Below are 20,087 nucleotides of genomic sequence, written 5' to 3' on the forward strand. Positions count from 1 at the left end.
ATTGTCTCAATGTTGAGCAAAATGGACATGAATCATAACTGTGTTCATAAACTGGAAGGAAAATTAACATTATTCAGATGATTGCACAAAGACATGAATTTATAATGAATCATATATAGGAGTACCATTTATATGGTGCTGCCTAATTAAGAAGAGATGATCAAAGACAAGTAATATGGCCCAGTTGTAGAGGACTTTTCTTGCATGAAGAGGACCTGAGTTCAACTAAGCCCCCCACCCCCCATCACCAACAACAAAGAGGATATAATCAGATAATGTGGAAAATATATAGGAAGGTTTAATGACTCATTATGTTCTCATTATAGAAGTTGGGGGTAATGATTCATTAGGGAAAAACATATAAATATCTTGATGGGGGGCAGGGTCACATGGCAAGGATAAACTGAACTCTGTGAATGGAATAGAGAAAAGAGGAGACACATGAAATGGCATGCATAGGAGAAACTAAAACATATTAACAAGCCTTGCTACATCAAATTAAAATATTCTGCACAGCAAAAGAAACTCAAGCTATAACAACAAGATACCTCGCAAAGTGGGATAAAATGTTTTCACACAGTATAATAGATAAAGTGCAAATACCTAAGGTCTATACCCTGTTGCTCATCGATTTGTTCGAGCGGGCACCAGTAATGTCTCTCATTGAGAGACTTATTGTTACTGCTTTTGGCATATCAAATACACATGGGTAGCTTGCCAGGCTCTGCCACGTGGGCTCGATACTCTCGGTAGCTTGCCAGGCTCTCTGAGAGGGGAGGAGGAATAGAACTCGGGTCAGCCTCATGAAAGGCTAACACCCAACTGCTGTGCTATCGCTCCAGCCCAAGGTCTATATAGTCCTCAATAATATCAACCAAAAATTACAATCACATCCAAAAATGAGAGGCAAAGAACATACGCTTCTCTGAAGAAGACATATGGATGGCCAATAGCATATGGAAAAAAGTTCATTGTCATTTATGATTAGAGAAATGAAAATCAAAACAATGTCACTGAAATGTCATCTCAAACCAGTGAGAATAGTGCATATCAAAATGTCTGGAAACATCGAGTGTTGTTGTAAGAAAGAAACCCCCATCAACAGTTGTTGGGAATGTCATCTGGCTCAACCTCCATAGAAGCAATATGGATAGCTTTCAAAAAACAGTAATAGAACTCTCATATGACCCAGTGATACCACTTCTTGGTATCTATCCCAAAAGACAGAAACATTTATTTGAAAGGATATTTGCACAGCTACATTCAATATAGTATTTAATTCAATAATTAAAATATCAAAATAATCTACATAGCCATTTATGGATGAATGGATAAAGAAGTAGTGATATATATATATATATATATACATAGATAATGTAATATTATGCAGGTGTAAGAAAGGACAAAAATCCTGCTATTTCCTATGAGTTACCTGGATAGAACTGGAGAAAATCATGCAGAGTGAGATTAATCAGAACGAAAGTGATAGATGTAGATTGATCTTTCTTATATGTGGGACTTAAAGATAAACAATGTGTCAACAAAGGGTTAAAGGCTACAGAACGGGAGAGTAGATCCAAAAAACACTGTGTGGAAGTGGGAGGGTGTAGATGAAAGAAAAAGACTCTGAGAACTTATTAGGGACGGGGGCATGGTGGGGAGTTCGGACCCTGTAAGAGTAATAAACACATGAAGCCACCATTAACTACACTGCAACTCACATGTTTTGATCAACAAAGATACAAAATAAATAATAAAGTGTTTAATCACATAGAGAATGATAAACTAAGAGAATAAATTTTGTCTCATTTAAAGGCAACGGTGTTTAGAGAGGTAGTACATTTCAATTTTGCATTTATAAAGACTTCTTGCTACCTGTGGAGGACAGACTGAGTAGGTGCATTAGCATTTGTCATAATAAGAAGAATGAAATGACAATGTAATTCTTATTGTCTAATATATAGTAATGTAATGTACTAAACTCAACAACAGCATTTATTATACTTGGAGAAATGAACAAAAGCCTAGTCTGATGGATGTTAAGTTTAAGGCACTCATGTAGGTATATGCACAAAAACTTGACTAATACAGAAAAAAATCATTGAGGTTGTCAATCCGATGCTTCTGTTCTTTGAGAATGTTTAGTTTTTCCTTTATAAAATAAATGCTATATGAAATAATATCTCTTGAGTATACATTTCCAAATTATTGAGCCTAATTCATATAAACTTTTCAGCCCTGGAAATATATATGCTAATATTTAATTTTATAAATAGAATGATGACTAATTTTCTATCTTTATTTTGGTGGTTCAAATATTTGGGGATACTTTCAAGTTCAAAAACAGGAAAATATACTCTTTAGTTGAGAGCATATACAAACATTTTAAACTACTGTAAATTGATGGTATAAAGATAAAATAAATTAATGTTTAGTGAAGAGTACTGGGAAGTGTCAAAATAGTATTACATTGGTCATTACTAAGATAAGTGGTTAAACAACCACTTATGTTATCATAGCTAACAACTTTACAAGGCTTTAAAATAAAAATTAGCTTTAAAGTATTTAAATTTTGCATAATAATATCATTAAGGATGCATAATCTTTAAAAAAAGACATGTAAGCTTTGTAAAGTGATTATTATTTCTGTTCTGAGTGCAGAAACTTATGTTTATAAATATTAAGATATATTTACAATATGCATCTAGGTATAGATATCTCCTGTTCAAACTTTATTATTTAATGTTTAAAATGATCTGTGCTTTAGTCAAACGAGAAAGAATAACAGGAGCAAACAGACTATCCTGTAGAGCAAAGCTAACTGAAAGTGCCACATAGAAAAAAACAAAGGTCATAATAACCACCAAGTCCACTCTTCAACTCTAATAGCTAATGGATGTTCCATTGCCTCATTATTTTACTACATTTTCATTCATTACTTCCTCTAAGCAACTTTTCCGTATTCATACCATTTTGTAAAATGATTTTAATGGATGTGCTATGAATTTTCAATGTGCTATTTGAAATTTGAGGAAGCTAATTAGGGATATATTTGTTTTCTCTTTTTTAGGGTGATTAATTCAATACAAGACTTTTAGCCTAATGTTATTCCAAAGGGGAGAAAAAAGATAGAAAGGGAAAAGGAGGTTCTACTCCTATAGGCTAATGGACTGATAATTAAGGGTGGAAATGAATTAAGTGTTAACTCAGGAGAGACATTTTCAGTATATAATATTTTTCTGTTTAGCCAGGTTAATTAAGAAAAATATTTTGACCTTGATTATAATCATTAATAAATGAAAATATATTCTAATTCACTAAATATTGTGATTTACACTAGGGAATCTATGTCACACTATTTACACTTGGGAATCATTGTTATATTATGTCATTAAATGCATTCCCTTTTAACAATTTTTTTTATAAAATTGAATGTTCTATTTAGAAAAGTCAGCCTTGTTTGTGGAAACAAAATTTTTATCTAATGAATTATTTAGACACATAAAATATCTAGAGTCTTATGATATTGCTCTTGAGCCAAACACTGTAAGTCCTATCTCTACAAAGTATATGAGTTCAGGAGCTAGAGCAATACTACAGAGGTTACAGTTTCTTGCATGCAGCTGACTAGGGATCAATCCCAGATACCCCATTTGGTCCCTATTGCCTGCGAGGAGTATCCCTGAGTTCAAAGACAGAATTAAGACCTCAGAACCATTGGTGTGGCCCAAACACCACAACCCCATGTATTTTTAAAGCATGTGAAATCACCCAGAGTTTAGGCAAACTCTCCAGTTCTTTCTGAGTGGAGAGCCAGAAGTGACCCCTGTGCATCGCCGGGTGTGACCCTCCCTCCAAAAAAATCCTATCTCTACAAAGTACATGAATTCAGGAGCTAGAGCAATACTACAAAGGTTACAGTTTCTTGCATGCAGCTGACCAGATACCCCATTTGGTCCCTAGAGCCTGCGAGGAGTATCCCTGTAGTAAAAGATGAAAAATTGTAATGTGTTTCTGAAGTTACTCTATTTGATAAAAGTTCAAGAACCAGGTATAGGGTAATTCTGAATATAAATGAGCAAATCTTGAAGAACAGGATTACTAGTAAATAACATGGACAAATTATTACATTTAAAAGTTTTGTAACTTATCTTTTGCATCCTCACAGGCCCATAATTTTGTGCTACAATTATATTCATAAAGAGTTAATCAAAATGTAATGTGTAATATATTTCCTTTTGTAATAGATTAAGCCCTTATATACTAGTGACCCGAGCAACAACATATTAGCTACAAGTTTTTTAATACATGCAGTGAGAACACCATAATTCAAAAGTAAATTCTTTTTTGGGGGGAGGGTCACACTTGGCAATGCATAGGGGTCACTTCTGGCTCTGCACTCAGGAATTACTCTTGGCAGTGCTCAGGGGACCATATGGCAAGCTGGGAATCAAACTCAGGTTGGCTGCGTCCAAGGCAAACTCCCTACACTCTGTGCTATCACACCAGCCCTCAAAAGTAAATTCTTATGCAGTGCCTATATTCCTCTAAGAACCTAAACATTTCTGTCATTCATATACTGAAGCTATAGTACATTACAAACAAACAATTAAGATTAGTTCTACTTTTTTTTGTCTCCTGCCTACTGTGTCCAAGGAAATTTCAATTGCCAATCCCCTGGTAATAAATAGACAATTGGAGTATATGAAACCTTTGCTCTTTTAAGCAAGAGATTTACTCATAAGATATTTTGGTGTAATGTCACTGTCATACAAAGATACCCAGTGAGCAGCGAAAATGTCTATGCCACATATTTTCACTAAGCGAAAAATAATAAAATTTAGAACAAGTAAACTATAAAATGACAAGGTATAAAGTTTGTAAGTATGAACCAAGAAATTCTGAATTTAGTCAGAGTACTTGCATTACTTATTCCAATCCCATTACCAAATTTACTCTGTAATTAGAAAGTCCAAAGATAATTTGTAGGAAGACAAATATGGTATCTGGAAATTTGTTTTTGGTGGTGTACAGTATGATTTTTTTATATGTAGTATTGTTTTCATTTTTATACTCTACATGTTCACTGAATTCAATTCAATTTCACAATACAATAACTTTTATTCATTTATGTTCTTAGTTTGCATAATTATAGGATGCCTCCAACTGTACAAACACAGAAAAAGCCATTCCAAAAAAATGCCAGCAAATCAGGAAGAGTCCTACTTCCAGTACTTGCCTCATACTCTTTGATCAGCACTAATTGTTGCAGTCATGGTAAAATACTTAATTTTTCAAGAACAGAAAGAACAAAGATTTGAATCCATCAGTCAAGGAACTCAACAAATTTCTCAGTCATTTTGAAAGTATTTACTTATGCGTAAACGTCATTTAAATTAATGACTCCTTCATTTATGCTTCAAAATTGCAAATAAAAATAACTTAAGATAAAACATGCGAAACAATATTTTTAAAAATCAGAAAATTTCATACTTGAATAGGTTATCAACATTGAAAGGGGTCATTTTTGTATTCCAGAAAGCTATATTTCAGAAAAGAAACAAAACAATCATTGACGAATAATGCGAGTTTTAGTTCGTATATTCATTTGAAAGATTTCTCATTAGTCTGCCCACATGTTTTTAGACCCATTGGAAAAAAAAATCAAACATGAAGACAATTAACTTACTTCTGGAGCCTGAAGAGTTCCTCACTGCTGTGAAGGAGTCAGCACTCTGCCTGGCTGCTACAGAAGTCGGACAGGGTGAAAGCATCTCCAAAGCTGATTATTAGGATGGTGTCAGAAGTAAGGATGCTCAGCTACTACATTTCTTCTCAACACCTGGCTGAATGGCTACAGGGACTCTTCAAAAGGAGAAAAGCATAAAAAAAAGTATATCAAAATATGCTTAATTTTTACCTTTGAATGCAGTTACTGCTAACTCTGTTGCAATCTCCAAGTATATCAGGAATATCACTAAATATAATTTAAATAAATTTGCATGATTATTTCTATTGCAATATGCAATATGCTTTTATTCCAATAGATGTTTCAGCAATCTGTTCTCTCTCTCTCTCTCTCTCTCTCTCTCTCTCTCTCTCTCTCTCTCTCTCTCTCTCTCTCGCTCGCTCGCTCTCGCTCGCTCGCTCTCTCGCTCTCGCTCTCTTTTGGTTTTCATTTTTTGTTTTCCTTTTTGTAGGACATACCCGGTTATGCTCCTGGCTCTGAGTTCAGGGATCACTCATAGCAGTACTCAGGGGATCACATGAGGTGCTGGGATTGATCTGCGTCAGCCAAGTGCAAGGCAAACTTTATGCATTATAAAATCTCCCATTTTTCACTTTTGAACAGTTTTGTGTCTTTGATTGTGGATAGTCTTTCCAGTTAAAGACTAGTAATTAATTATCTTTTTAAAGTCAGTTTACTTTCAAAAAATATCTAACATTTCAAAATATATGAGGCAACATTTGTTGACTTATACAAATGTAACTTAAAGTCTCAAGTTATACTATGTTTTCTATAGCAGAGAACAAAACCATATATGCTACTTATATTTTGGATAGTGTCATAAATTGTTCATATCTTTCCACTAATATCTGTTTTCCTATTTAATCTAAAGTATTATCAATTTATCTGTATCAAACACAATACTTAACATTCTCTCCTAAGATTTCTATGAATACCAATAGTTATGCAGCCACTAACATTATTTATTGAGAAGCAAGCTGGAGAGTGTTTTAAAAATTATAAATTTCACTTTAGTTAATGACTTATCTTTAAAAGCAAAAGTGAGCAATAATACCATCTCAATGAATGGCAATAAAAAGGATCACACCACAAAACTTTTATTTTCTAACTATTTAGTTTTGTTCTGGAGTCACACCCAGCAAATCTCAAGGATTACTCCTGGCTCTATATTCAGGAACTACTTCTGATGTTGCTCAGATGGGTGTAGGGGAACTAATTTATGTTGAGCATGTGCAAGGCAAGCACCCTACCTGCTGTACTATATTTCTCCAACCCCAAAAATTTACTATCATTTATAAATAAGGATGTTTATCACAGATTTTAGCATAACTCAAACCACATAAATCAGTATATAAATGGAAATCAATTATATGCTAACCACCTTTAGGTAGGCATTTTTTCCATTTATTTACTTTCATTCATATTTTAAGTTATTTTTACATCAGTAGGTGCATTATAAAAGTTCAAGAAATTAAAAGTCAAATCTATTTCCATGGCAGGATTTCTAATCCTCAGAAATAACCATTTTACACATGAGAACAACTTCTGTGAAATATTTCTGCACATGATATTATGTGTATAAAGCTTTTTAAATAAATAAGAATACTGTGCCTTGTTTTCCACTTTTTATGTCATTTAATATGCTAGGAGACCATTTCATATCTGTCATCTGTCATCCATTTTACTCATTCTACCAGTTGAGTATTCGTGCTACATATTGCTCCTAATGGGTCTCCATAAGTAAATGTGCAAGTTTCCATGGAGTTATCAAAAATTACATATTCAATATGTTTATACATGTATCTTGCGCACATAGACCCAGATATATATACACACACACACACACATATATATATATATATATATATATATGTGCAATCTAGTTCTAGAAGCAAAATCTTTCAATGGAGCATCTCATTACTTTTGACTATTTTGAAACTTTTTTTGAGTTGCCCACTTTATAGCAAAGAGATACCTGACTTTACAATTTTCTTAATAGGAAGTGGGGTTTGGGCTATACCCAGCAAATGCTCAGAACTTACTGCTGACTCTGCTCAAGGATCACTCCTGGCAATGTTTTGGAGAACCATATGTTGTGTTGGGAATTGAACCTTATGCAAGGCAAGTGCCTAGCGACTCTGAACTGTATCTCTGGACCTATAATTAAGTTTATATTACTGCATTATTATATCAAAACATATATATTGCCAAGCACTTTTCTAAACAAAAATTACCACTGACTTAACACTTTTCCAATGCATTCATTTTAGCATGAAGAACATAGTAACTACTCAAATACTATTTATATTCTAATTCTCAAGAGGAAGTAATTTTATGTATGTTGCATTATTTATTAATGAGAGCATTTCTTTTTTGTTGTTATATTTTATTAAGCACTTACAAGTTTCTAGCTAACAGAGAAACACATGAAGTATCTAAATAAACTTTCCTAAGAACTAAATGAGGTCAAAATAAGCTTTCATATATACCAATATAAAAAGCAGATATAAAGAAAACTCAACACTCTTTGGGTAATTTCTTATCAATAGCATCTAGTTAATCTGAGGCATGCATGCAGGGTCATCACCTTCCAAATCAATGTTCTTATATATTATGATGTAAGAAAATATAGAAAATCATTAGAGCATTCCATAGTAAAAACCCTCCTCAAAAGAATGCTATCTTTAAAATCTCTGTATTCTGATGCACAAGATAGGATAATTTGCAATAAGATTCTAATACTGCAATTTTTCAATGTCACGTTTAAAATATTTTTTGTTCTTGAGAGTACGCTGAAAAAACAAGACATGTGATTTCATTTCCTCCATGTTGTCATTATGTTGATTTTTTTTTGCAGTCAGAAAAGTTGGCAGCTATTATTTTCTAGTACATGGTTTCCCAAGAAATACAATTTTTATTAATTATATGCATTTCAGCAGTAAATCTGAAATTGTTTGGAAAATAAGGGCAAAACTCTTCAATTTCTGTCTTTGTAAAATAGAACCATGACCTCTCTTAGCAAATAATAGTGCTTTTCCCCCTTGATACATAATCATTGCTTATCGTTCATCAGTTGTCTCAATTCCCTTAAATCCACAAACTTGAATATAAATCAAAACAATCATAGTTATGATTTACTCGATTTTTAAATTTTCTATTTTATTTGGGTTTATTTATTTTATATTTTTTGTGTTCCAGGAATCACTCCCTGTGACACTTGACCCAACGGTACAGTAGAGAGGATCGATCATGGTAAAGCTGAAAACTGAAGCTGTGTCCCAGCAGAGCTGAAGGCCACAAGGGCCCTTCTAGAAATGTTGAGGCCATGATGTTGAACTCAGTCTTGTATATGCCAGGCATGAAGTCTAGTCCTCGGCACTACCTTCCCAGACCTCTTTAGCTTTCACTTTAAACAAATAAATGGGCTGTAGCAATGGTACAGCATCTAGGGCACAGGCCTTTCATGCAGCTAACCCTAATTCAAGCCTCAACCCCTGCCAGGAACAATTCCTTAGTGCAAAGCTAGGAGTAGGCCCCAAGCATCATGGGGGTGTGGACCCCCAAAACTGAGAATCAAACAAATGCAAATGTAGTCAAAATGTTATTTCAAGACATTTTATATATATATATATATATATATATATATATATGAAAGTGCCTGTCATGTTGCTTTATTAATGCAGGCATGCAATAATTTTACTTATTCCAGGAAGTTATTTTCAGGCTTTCCTATATTTTAACATCTTTGAACACTAAGGAAACCCTTGAGAGATTTAAAATCCCTAGTAACATATAAGCCTATGGATTCCCTTTCATTTCAATATCCACAGATTTTGAATAAGTAGTATGAATCTACCAAGTAGTATCATTGCATCATTACACTTTTTTCTTCGTTTTTATATATAATGGTATGAGAAAACAGAATAAGATACATAGATTAAAAAATAAAGATGTCAGGGTTTATGTTCACCTGTACTAAAAATGTTTAAAATTTAATATTTGATGTTTGATGTCTGAACTACATGACACAAAAAGCTAGCTATTTTAAATATATGGATAAGTGAATCACATGATTTCATTGTACTTCATCCAATCTTATTTAGTATTCATGTATCACATTGTTTGATGTAATATGGTCAAGATTTTTAGTGAACTACTACAGAAATGAGGGAATAACAAATGCTACTTTATTAAGACAAAGAGTTTAAAAAATGGAAATGAAATGCAAAATAATTGGAAATTATTTTAAATTAATACATTTTTGCACAAATATTCAGAAAGGTTCATATAAATACTATTACTTAATGCTTGCCTCATCACCAGTACTGCTAAACTTAATTTAAAAATTAAATTAGAGTCACTGATTGAAAATAAAAATGCATCTTTGCTAGTTTATATAAATGTAGTATCATATACTCAGCTAGAGAAAAATGTTTATAAATTATTATACACTTCCAGGATCATATGATAAATAAATTAATGCACCACTAGCACATTTATTGCTTAATGTAAATGTCACATTGTAAATGAGAACAACTAATCATCCCTTTCCTCTAATAGCAAGAGTTCAGCAGTTAAATAAAACATAAATCTTGGTGACCTAAAAATTTTATTACTGCATTTGTAATTTCCCATTAACAGCTCGAGAAAATAACTTTAAGTGATGCTGTATTTTAGTAAGATACAGCCCAAGGTGAAAATTTTGGGGGATAGAATTTGAAAGTGGATAGTATTTTGGGTTTTACCTTGTAAGGAATGACCTCATTCACTAGTTTTAATGGTAAGTTAAAATGGAATTTTCAGCATTAAAGCATACTAAATTAATAACCAATTTAGTGAAGAACTAAAATGCATGATCACAGTATGAGTCCAATTTTTAAAATACTTTATAGTGGATAGTTTGTACTGAATTCTTATACCAAAATAAATAACCTTCAAATGGGAATCAATGAAGATATGAGAGCAAGGAGAATTTTGCTTTATATAACCAACATTTCCTTAATAACAGGACCAAAACACTAAAAATTGTAACAAAAATACTTTAACATATAAATGTTTTACAATGAATTTACTCTACTAAAGTTCTCTTAAAAGTTTTTGAACTTCAAGTTTCTAGAAGCATTTTCTTTTCCAAATGACAACCTTCAATGACAAAACTTCATTTTTTGGTAAAGGAAGAAAAATGTTTCACTTCTTCCTAAGCTACCACAGCTTTGACAGCACAAATGTCGCAGACATATGCTTAGGTCACACTAATGTGCATACTAGCACATCATCATGATATGGTATTTTTTTAATTGAATCACCATGAGCTACAGTTACAAAGCTTTTATGTTTGAGTTATAGTCATACAATGATTGAACACTCATCCCTTCACCAGTGTACATTTTCCACCATCAATGTCCCCAGTATCCCTCTTCCCCCATCCAACCCTTTCCCCTCCCTTTATGTCAGACAATTTCCCTCTTACTCTCTCCACTTATGAACATTATGGTTTGCAATACAGATACTGAGAGGCCATCATGTATGGTTCTTTATCTACTTTCAGCACACATCACCCATCCCAACATAGTGATCGATCTCTTCTCTATCCAAGATGCCTTCTCCCCCAGCTCATGAGAGTTTCAACCAGGGATGAATATTCCTGACCCTTGTCTCTACTGTTCTTGGATGTCAGTCTCATATGATATTTTATATTCCACAAATGAGTGTAGTTATTCTATGTCTTTCCTTCTCTTTCTGACTCAGTTCATTTAGCATGATACTCTCCATGACGTTTCCACTTATAAGCAAATTGCATGACTTCATCTTTCCTGATACTGCATAGTATTCCACAGTGTAGATGTACCAAAGTTTCTTTAACTAGTCATCTGTTCTAAGGCATTAGGTTGTTTTCAGATTCTGTCTATTGTGAACAGTGCTCCAATGAACATACAGGTGCAGATATTATTTCTACTGTGCTTTTTTGCACCCTCAAGATATATTCCCAGAAGTGATATTGTTGGTTCATATGGAAATTCAATTTTTAGGTTGTTTTTTTTTTTTTTTTTAAGGAGTGCCGTATTGTTTTCCAAAAAGGCTGGACCAGTCGGCATTCCCAATAATGGTAATTTTTTAAAAGAGAATATTAGTTTATTTTATCTGTGCTTGAATCATTTTATTTCCAAAAACGAAGAAAACCCTTGTGGAGAATTCTGAGTGACAATGGCCACCAACAGCCTGATGAAGGGGCAACTACTCGCTATAGAAGCTTCCCACAAGAAATCAGTGTAATTCTTCAAGATGTGGGTACTGTCATCCTAGCTAACCAATGGAAAAATCAAGAAACAGTTCCTTCAACTGCAAAAAAAAAAAGGCTTTATTGCATCAGTGAATGGAGTGGGTGCTCAGGTCCACTACTTCATTTTGGTGGTCACTGTGCAGCCGCATCAGGGTTCCTGCTACTGTTTGAGAAGCTCTATCAAAGGACCTGAAATGAGTAGACACTAAACTCTCCTCCAACCTAGTGATTTGGTTAATCCTGTGAGCAGATGATGGGTAACTATTTTAAGGAATTGGAAGAAGATTGACATACCATCCGCACCCAAAGATAGAACCTGAAAACTTGTAGGATGACTAGTAATAGCTGCCAGATGTATGTATACACTACTTGTGAGAGAATATGAGGACAAGGGGCTAAAACGTGAGACTAGAGAGTCAATAAGACTCCAGTCCCAGCTATGATACAGCCCCTTCCTCAGGGTCCGCTTGCGTCGTGCTTCCCAATGGCAATGGCCCTCATAGACTCACTCAGATGAAGTTTCAGAACTGCCGTCCTTACACTTCATGTCCCTGCCCCAAGCTTTTTGCAGACTTGACCCTTTGAAAACACACTATTCATCACTGTGAGAGCAAAAGGAGAACCCAGTGTTTAATTGAAAGAGTACAAGTAAAATGAGTTTACCTGTATCTACATTATCATGTGACCTTCTCTGTTCTATTATTTAATTTTTCCTCCTTCCTTCTGTCACTCCCTCTCTATCCTCAGTGACTCTATGAATTACATAAGTCCTTTTTCCCCCATGTTTAAGTCAATAAATTACATATATCATTACTGCGTCATTTGTAGGTTACACTTAAACACATGTTTGTGTAAGACTAGAGCATGTGCTGAGAAACTGTAACTTGCAAAAATAAAAGCTATGTGTTTTATGTAAATCAAATAGCTTTTCATTTACCCATTTTTCAACCTATTTTTACTTAATATTTTTGCCTTTTCAGGACACCAATAAATTTTATGTCAGGATGAGATGTCAGGTGTTTGAGATAAGTGTACACTGGCTGTGGTTCTTACCGTAAACATTACAGCTGATTACCAGTTCCTTATAATGCTCCATGTCAGTGTCTGCTTAGATATTTTATATCTATTTGATTCCTGATCATTTTGTTCCACAACAAATCCATTTTTAAGACCCTTTACATATGCCAGTTTACTCTTACCCAGCCTGTCTCCCTTGCTTATACTCTCTCCCTCCTTCTCTGATTTTCCTTTCTCCGTAAGTCCTGTCTCTTTCCAGTCTTTCTCCTCTCATTTCTTTCTTAGAATTTATGAAATCTGAAAATATTTTATAAAAATAATATTGCACATTACCTCATATAAGGTTTTTTAAATCGCACAAGACATTAAAACAATATAGCACATCTTCATAGTATATTAGGCACACATACCTTATGTATATAAAAATAAAATATATTTGCTTTCATGGAATATACACATTAAGTGACTATATGAATATAGAATATAATGCCAAAATATCTATATTTACTCATTATATAATAATAAATTATTATGTGAAAATTACTGAAAAGTACTGGTGTGTTCAGATAAAACATACATTGATTGAAGTTTTTAGTCTTCCGTGTAGGTTGGGGATTGAAACCGATGTTCCAACATATGAACTATATTCCTGGTCTAAAGCATATTTCTCAACCTGGTTTTGATTGTGGTCACCTTCATACTTTGTTTCTTTATTCTGCCACCACCCCACTTTTGTAGATCCTCAAGTCTCATATCATGTATCCCATTTGCATGATTTCCACTTGACTTCTCCTCAGAGTATACTGGGGGTGATTTAGTTCGTGGCTCAGAAACATTTGTTTAGAGCACATGTCTTGACAGCGAGTTGTGAATAATCCTATAAGCCAGGATAACTGTCATATTGTAAATAATTTTAAATGAGTAAATAGAGATTGGGGACGATCACAAGCAATCAAAGAATTTTAGAAGACTGTGAGTTGAAAACACGACAAACATGCTAAAAGGCATATGGATGTGGAAAATATCTAAAGGAACAAGAAGGACCCTCAAGGGTTTAAGACCCTCAAGGGTTTAAGACATCTTTCTTGTGTAAGGTTGACTCAATTTGATCATGATTATTCTCAGCGAGTCAACAGGACTGATTAGAGAACAGAACCAGGAGTAGGCCTTCAGTGCCAATAGATGTGGCCCAACACTGCCTCATTACAAAAGAATAAGGACTGCTTTTAAGCAGGGAACACCTAAACCACATTTTCTGTAAGAGGAAAGAATCTGGAAATGAAAGAAATGGGTACCTTTATATTAAAGAAACCATGAAAATTACAGAGAAGAAATTTTCTATAAGGTCAGATTAAGAAGTTAAAAGTATAAAAGGCATAGGTAAGGACATAGACCCATGGATGAATATAAAATAGTGTTTGATAAGCACTTTGAGATTCATTATTTTATTAGACAATAACCCTGCTGTCCTTGGTATTTTCTTGTTCAGCGCTTTAACATTGACTTGCAAGAGGACATAAAAAAATGTGCTTATTAAGTCTGTGAATCTGACTGACACAAAACTGCAATTTAAAAATGTCTCCATAGGTTTAATGGATGGGCCAAGATTATAAATATGAAATGCGATATGTAAAGATGCTTAGAATCAGAAGCCAAACTATTGAGGCTCAAGGGAAGAGATATATATTCAAAAATTGTGTACAAAAAATATACTTCAGGGGCTGGAGCAACAGTACAGCGGGTAGGGCGTTTGCCTTGCACGTGGCTGACCCGGGTTCGATTCCCAGCATCCCACATGGTCCCCAAGGCACTGCCAGGAGTAATTCCTGAGTGCAAAGCCAGGAGTAACCCCTGTGCATCACCGGCTGTGACCCAAAAAGCAAAAAAATAAGATAATTATATATATATATATATATATTTCAGTTGTTCATTTTCTCCATGATCATAAGTGTCAATAATTTGAGGGCTCAAACGTACCATTTACTAATAAAAGTATAAACTACTCTTGAGGTCAAGAGATAGTACAGCCAATAAATTGTCTGATTTGCACATGATCAACTGAGTTTAATCCATGGCATCCCAAATAGTACCCTGAGCACATCAGGAGTGATTCCTGAGCACAGAGCCAAGAGTAAGCTCTGAGCACCATTGGGCATAAGTGACCCAAAACACAAAAATTAAAAAAAAATAAAATAAGAAAGGAATACACAGAACAAAAAGTTTTAGTTATCATTAATTATTTGGTACTTATAAAGCCACATCTGGAATACAGAGTGTCTCTTTCTAAATCCTAATGGAGCATCCTATGAAACAGACACCCACATGGAGGGTGACCACTTCCAACCCCTGCTCATTTTTAAACATGGTTAAAATTCTATACTAGAATGGCATCAAGTTGGAAAGAGCTAGATTTAAAAGCAATGTTTTCAGTATTATTTTCAAAGGTTAAGAAGTGGAGATGTTAGCACCAGAGGTCATCAAACAGAATGAAGGTTAAGAGTTGCACGGAAACTTGATGCCTTCAATAAAATGACTCATTTTGCATAGTCCCACATTAGTATATATGTTTGGAGACAGTGAATTCATACTGTGAAAATGAGGCTCATTTTATCTAGGTATCAAAGATAATATTCTCATGTAGGACTTAAGGTTAGTAGCAATGGTCATGAGGATACTTTGGAATGCTAATGTTCTACCTGCAAGCTTCTGATAATGCAGTGAGACTTAGGACAGCATGTCTTCAAAGACAAAATGACTTTCCTGTATCATCAAAATGTAGCACCACATCAAAAGACCTTTTTCAAAGTGATGAAATAAATAGATACATGTAAACATCATCATGAATTTATAATATTATAAACATTTCAGACTAAATATGAATGTGAAATAAGGAACAAAAGAAAAATAAATAAATATGAAGAAATTTACCTCAGTATCTTTGTCAAATTTAAGAGAACAGATGGAATCTTATTCAAACAATTATATGGGAATTATATAAATGTCTTAATTCTTTTTCAACAGGTCTTAACCCATAATTTTGTTGTTTTAACAAGAAAATTGTATGTTGCTTGTAACTCTTAAAAAATGATATATATGGGAATTTTACGGTAAGTGCTCTTAATATTGTGATTTTGAGTGTCTGAGCAAGGGCATATTTAATGTTCAATACAGTCACTGCATGTACTAGCCAAATTGGCCTCAGTGTAACTGCACTCAGAAAAGATAAAAATGAATTTTTTGTTGTTGTTGTTTTTTGAGTCACATCTGGCAATGCACAGGGGTTACTCCTGGCTCTGCACTCAGAATTACTCCTGGCGGTGCTCAGGGGATCATATGGGATGCTAGGAATCAAACCCGGGTTGGCCGCATGCAAGGCAAACGCCCTACCTGCTGTGCTATCATTCCAGCCACTTTTTAATCAATTTTTAAAAAGGGTATTTAGCCAATTATAGAAACAATTAACCTACATGGTAAAATGGCAACACAACTCTTTATATACAAAATACCCTTGAATGTCAATAACTAAAGTCTCCCATCCAAAAACACAAAGTTGCAGGATAGATAAGGAAAAAAATCCATCTATTTTCTACTTAAATAAGATACATCTGAAAATCACAGGAGAGACACACTATCAGAGTAAAAGTATGGAAAACAATTATACAAGCCAATGGAAGCCAAAAACAGCTGGGATGGCCAAACTTCCATCAGGCCAAATTACATTCAATCTAAAGAAAGTAGAGACATGCATGAAAACTATTTATTGATCAAGAGAAAAATAAAGCAATAAATACTAACTCTAATCAACATATATGCACCAAATATTTGGTCAGCAATGTTTCTAAGACTTTTGCTTATAAACCTAGAGAAACGCATGAATGTATACATAATAGTAGTGGGAGACTTCAGCAAGCCACTGTGATGCCCAGAGAGATCCACTAGACACAATATGAGTAAAGACAAAGATGGCTAAATGTCTAAGTCACCCAGTCGATGATATTTTTGGTGACAAGACCCTGAACATACAAAGCAGGAAGAAAGTGGTCAGATCATAAAGCTCATAAAGTAGGGGAATTGTCCCTCTGCCAATCGACTCTAGGGGAATAATTGTTGGCACTTTATAATTGGGCGTATTGAGGTAAACATAATGCTCCCTGAATGTATAGCAGTTTTTTTTTTAATATCCTGAACTTCACTCCTGTTTCCTTGATTTTTACAGTAATATTATTGTGGTACAATTACCAATGATTACACATATTACGGTGTTCATGCAGTTTTAGCTGTGGTGTTCACCAGGGTTGGTACATTTGGTTGCGGTGCTAACACTCCTGAGCACAGTACCTAGCAAGGGTTTGTACTTCTCTAGCAGTGGTGCTTCTACAATGATATACAGGATTCATACTCTTAGTTGAGGCAACAAGTTATGGACGATGTGGTACTCACAAAGGTGGAGAGGGGTTGCTCAAACAGTGCTCATACCTCCTGATATGGGTGCTCACAGAACATTTTTACTGCTGCTATATATTTTGTGGGGCTTATGCAAACATGCCCATGCAAGCAGTGAAATCAGGAATCAATTGCAAGTACTGGGGTTTATAATGAGAAAGTTTCAGACTGAAATAGCAGAGATACCTTGCCCACACTCAGCATATGTGAGAAGCCAAGGATTAGAATGTGTGGTCAGAATTTCCTACCCTATGTGTGGGATTCTCTGGCTGATGAAATGAGATAAGGAAGAGGTACCATGGATGAATATTAATTAACTTAAACCCATGCCTGAAATCCAAACACGGAACTTTGTGATCTTGGACTCTGGGCTCAACAGGACCTGGGAGCAGAGATCCTCTGCCTGCTTCCCCCAGTCTCCAGCACCCAGAGATCACACCCATAAGCCACCTCCTGCCAGCGCCAAAAAATCTCCTCATTGGCCAGCCTTTGATATGAATTTAACTTATGTTCCTTTCTGCAGAAGGGAACATAAGTTGAGGCTTCCATAACAATGCCACCGGACTCCGAGCCAGAGGCTGTTTCCACTTTGGGCGCCCCAGAGAGGGGGTGAGAGCCCTCCCTGCCCCAAGGGACCTAGTCCCGGCAGCCAACTTCCACTACCCAACTGCCACCAGGCTTCAGGCCTCTTTCCACACACTGAGTCTCACGCATGAGTGAACATAATCCTGGACCACAGCCGCACACATCATCATAGAGGGAATATATATATATATATATATATATATATATATACATATGTGTGTGTATATATGGGCTGGAGCTATAGCACAGCAGTTGGGCTTTCGCCTTTCACTCGGCCAACCCGTGTCCGATTCCTCCGCCCCTCTCGGAGAGCCTGGCAAGCTACTGAGAGTATGGAACCCAGCAAGCTACCCATGCGTATTGGATATGCCAAAAACAGTAACAATAAGTCTCTCAATGAGAGACGTTACTGGTGCCTGCTAGAACAAATCAATTAGCAGCGGGATGACAGTGACAGTATTTGATATGCCAAAACCAGTAACAATAATGGGTCTCATTCCCCTGACCTTGAAAGAACTTCCAATCGTTGGGAAAGACAAATAAGGAGGGACTGCTAAAATCTCAGGGCTTCGACGAATGGAGGGAGACATTACCGATGTCCATTCGAGTAAATCAATGGACAATGGGATGAGAGTGATACAGTGATACAGAGAATCACATGCCTAGATGATTGCAGAGCAGGCAGTCTAAGCCAGTGCACTATTTCTCTGAGCCCTTAAAGTTGTTGAGCCAATGTTACCTCAAAAAAAATTTTTACCTAGGGGCTGGAGAGATAGCACAGCGGGTACGGTGTTTGCCTTGCACGCGGCCGACCCGGGTTCAAATCCCAGCATCCCATATGGTCCCCTGAGCACGGCCAGGGGTAATTCCTGAGTGCAGAGCCAGGAGTAACCCCTGTGCATCGCCAGGTGTGACCCAAAAAGCAAAAAAAAAAAAAAGGGGGCCAGATAGGGCGTTTGCCTTACACGTGGCTGACCCGGGTTCGATCCCCGGCATCCCATATGGTCCCCCAAGCACCGCCAGGAGTAATTCCTGAGTGCAGAGCCAGGAGTAACCCCTGAGCATCGCTGGGTGTGACTCAAAAAAAAAGCAAAAAAAAATTTTTTTACCTATCAAAAATCTAACAATTACTTTATAAACCCAAGTTGCAAAATGGTTAATTCTATTTCGTTTTTTAAAAAGAGGCAATATCCAGTGGGACAAAGAGCCCCTCTTTCTCAGGGAGGTCCCAGCGGCCGCCACACTCAACCTGCATCATACTAAGGGCCCACAACATACTTTCTGACTTTCTGTTGCTGCTCCACCATCCCAGGTGAGGCTGCCTCTGGCTGATACTACTGGACCTATTCAGAATGGAGAAGCAGAAACTCTCTCCACTGGTTGCGTCCCAACACTTCTACACCCAACCTGTGTCATAGGATGAGCCCACATCAAAGCTCTTGAAACATGTGGTCACATGATGGATTTACTCAAAAAACTACATGCAGCACATAGATATTCTTCCTATCATTCCTAAGGACAGGCAGAAAAGACAGAAAACAACCTCTAACTAATCTCTCTCCACATCCCCAGGGGATTAACTACAAAGACTCACCCACAGAACTATAAGAACACTAGAAAAACAATGGAGAAAACATTCTGAAACCCACCAAGATCAATGACTGAGAATAGTAGCACTGAGGACATAAACACCAGTAAATCCTCAGACAGGGTCTTTAATGACACTGGATGAGGATGTTTATGAGTTCAAACAAGAGCACAGGTAAACATCGAAGCACGAGAAAGTATGAGAGTCCAACAGAAATAATTCTCAAAGGAGATCATCTACTAACAAAACTTTCTTGGCACTCATTCCAGAGCTGAGACCGCTGGGAAACTCTCGAAGGTACAGGTGCGGGGGTGGGGGCGGGGGCGGAAAGCCAGCTCCCACCTAAAGAAAGCCCAGCTGCCACTCCCACACACCCAAGCCACCAGCATGCCTCCAACAAGACAATCACTTAAATAATCTGGATT

The 20,087-nt window shown here is 35.9% G+C and overlaps 1 protein-coding gene across 8 annotated transcripts in view; it reads right to left on the reverse strand.

Annotated features, from left to right (window-relative positions):
• Positions 1–20,087, reverse strand: part of LRFN5 (leucine rich repeat and fibronectin type III domain containing 5) — a 272,499-nt gene that overhangs the window by 129,235 nt on the left and 123,177 nt on the right. For all 8 annotated transcript variants that reach the window (XR_008629144.1, XM_055130511.1, XM_055130509.1 and 5 more), the window contains one exon: positions 5,690–5,865. The gene's annotated coding sequence lies outside the window, so the exon portion shown is untranslated. The remainder of the gene's footprint in view (positions 1–5,689; positions 5,866–20,087) is intronic.

Source organism: Sorex araneus, chromosome 3, assembly GCF_027595985.1.
Source record: "Sorex araneus isolate mSorAra2 chromosome 3, mSorAra2.pri, whole genome shotgun sequence".
Lineage (NCBI taxonomy): Eukaryota > Metazoa > Chordata > Mammalia > Eulipotyphla > Soricidae > Sorex > Sorex araneus.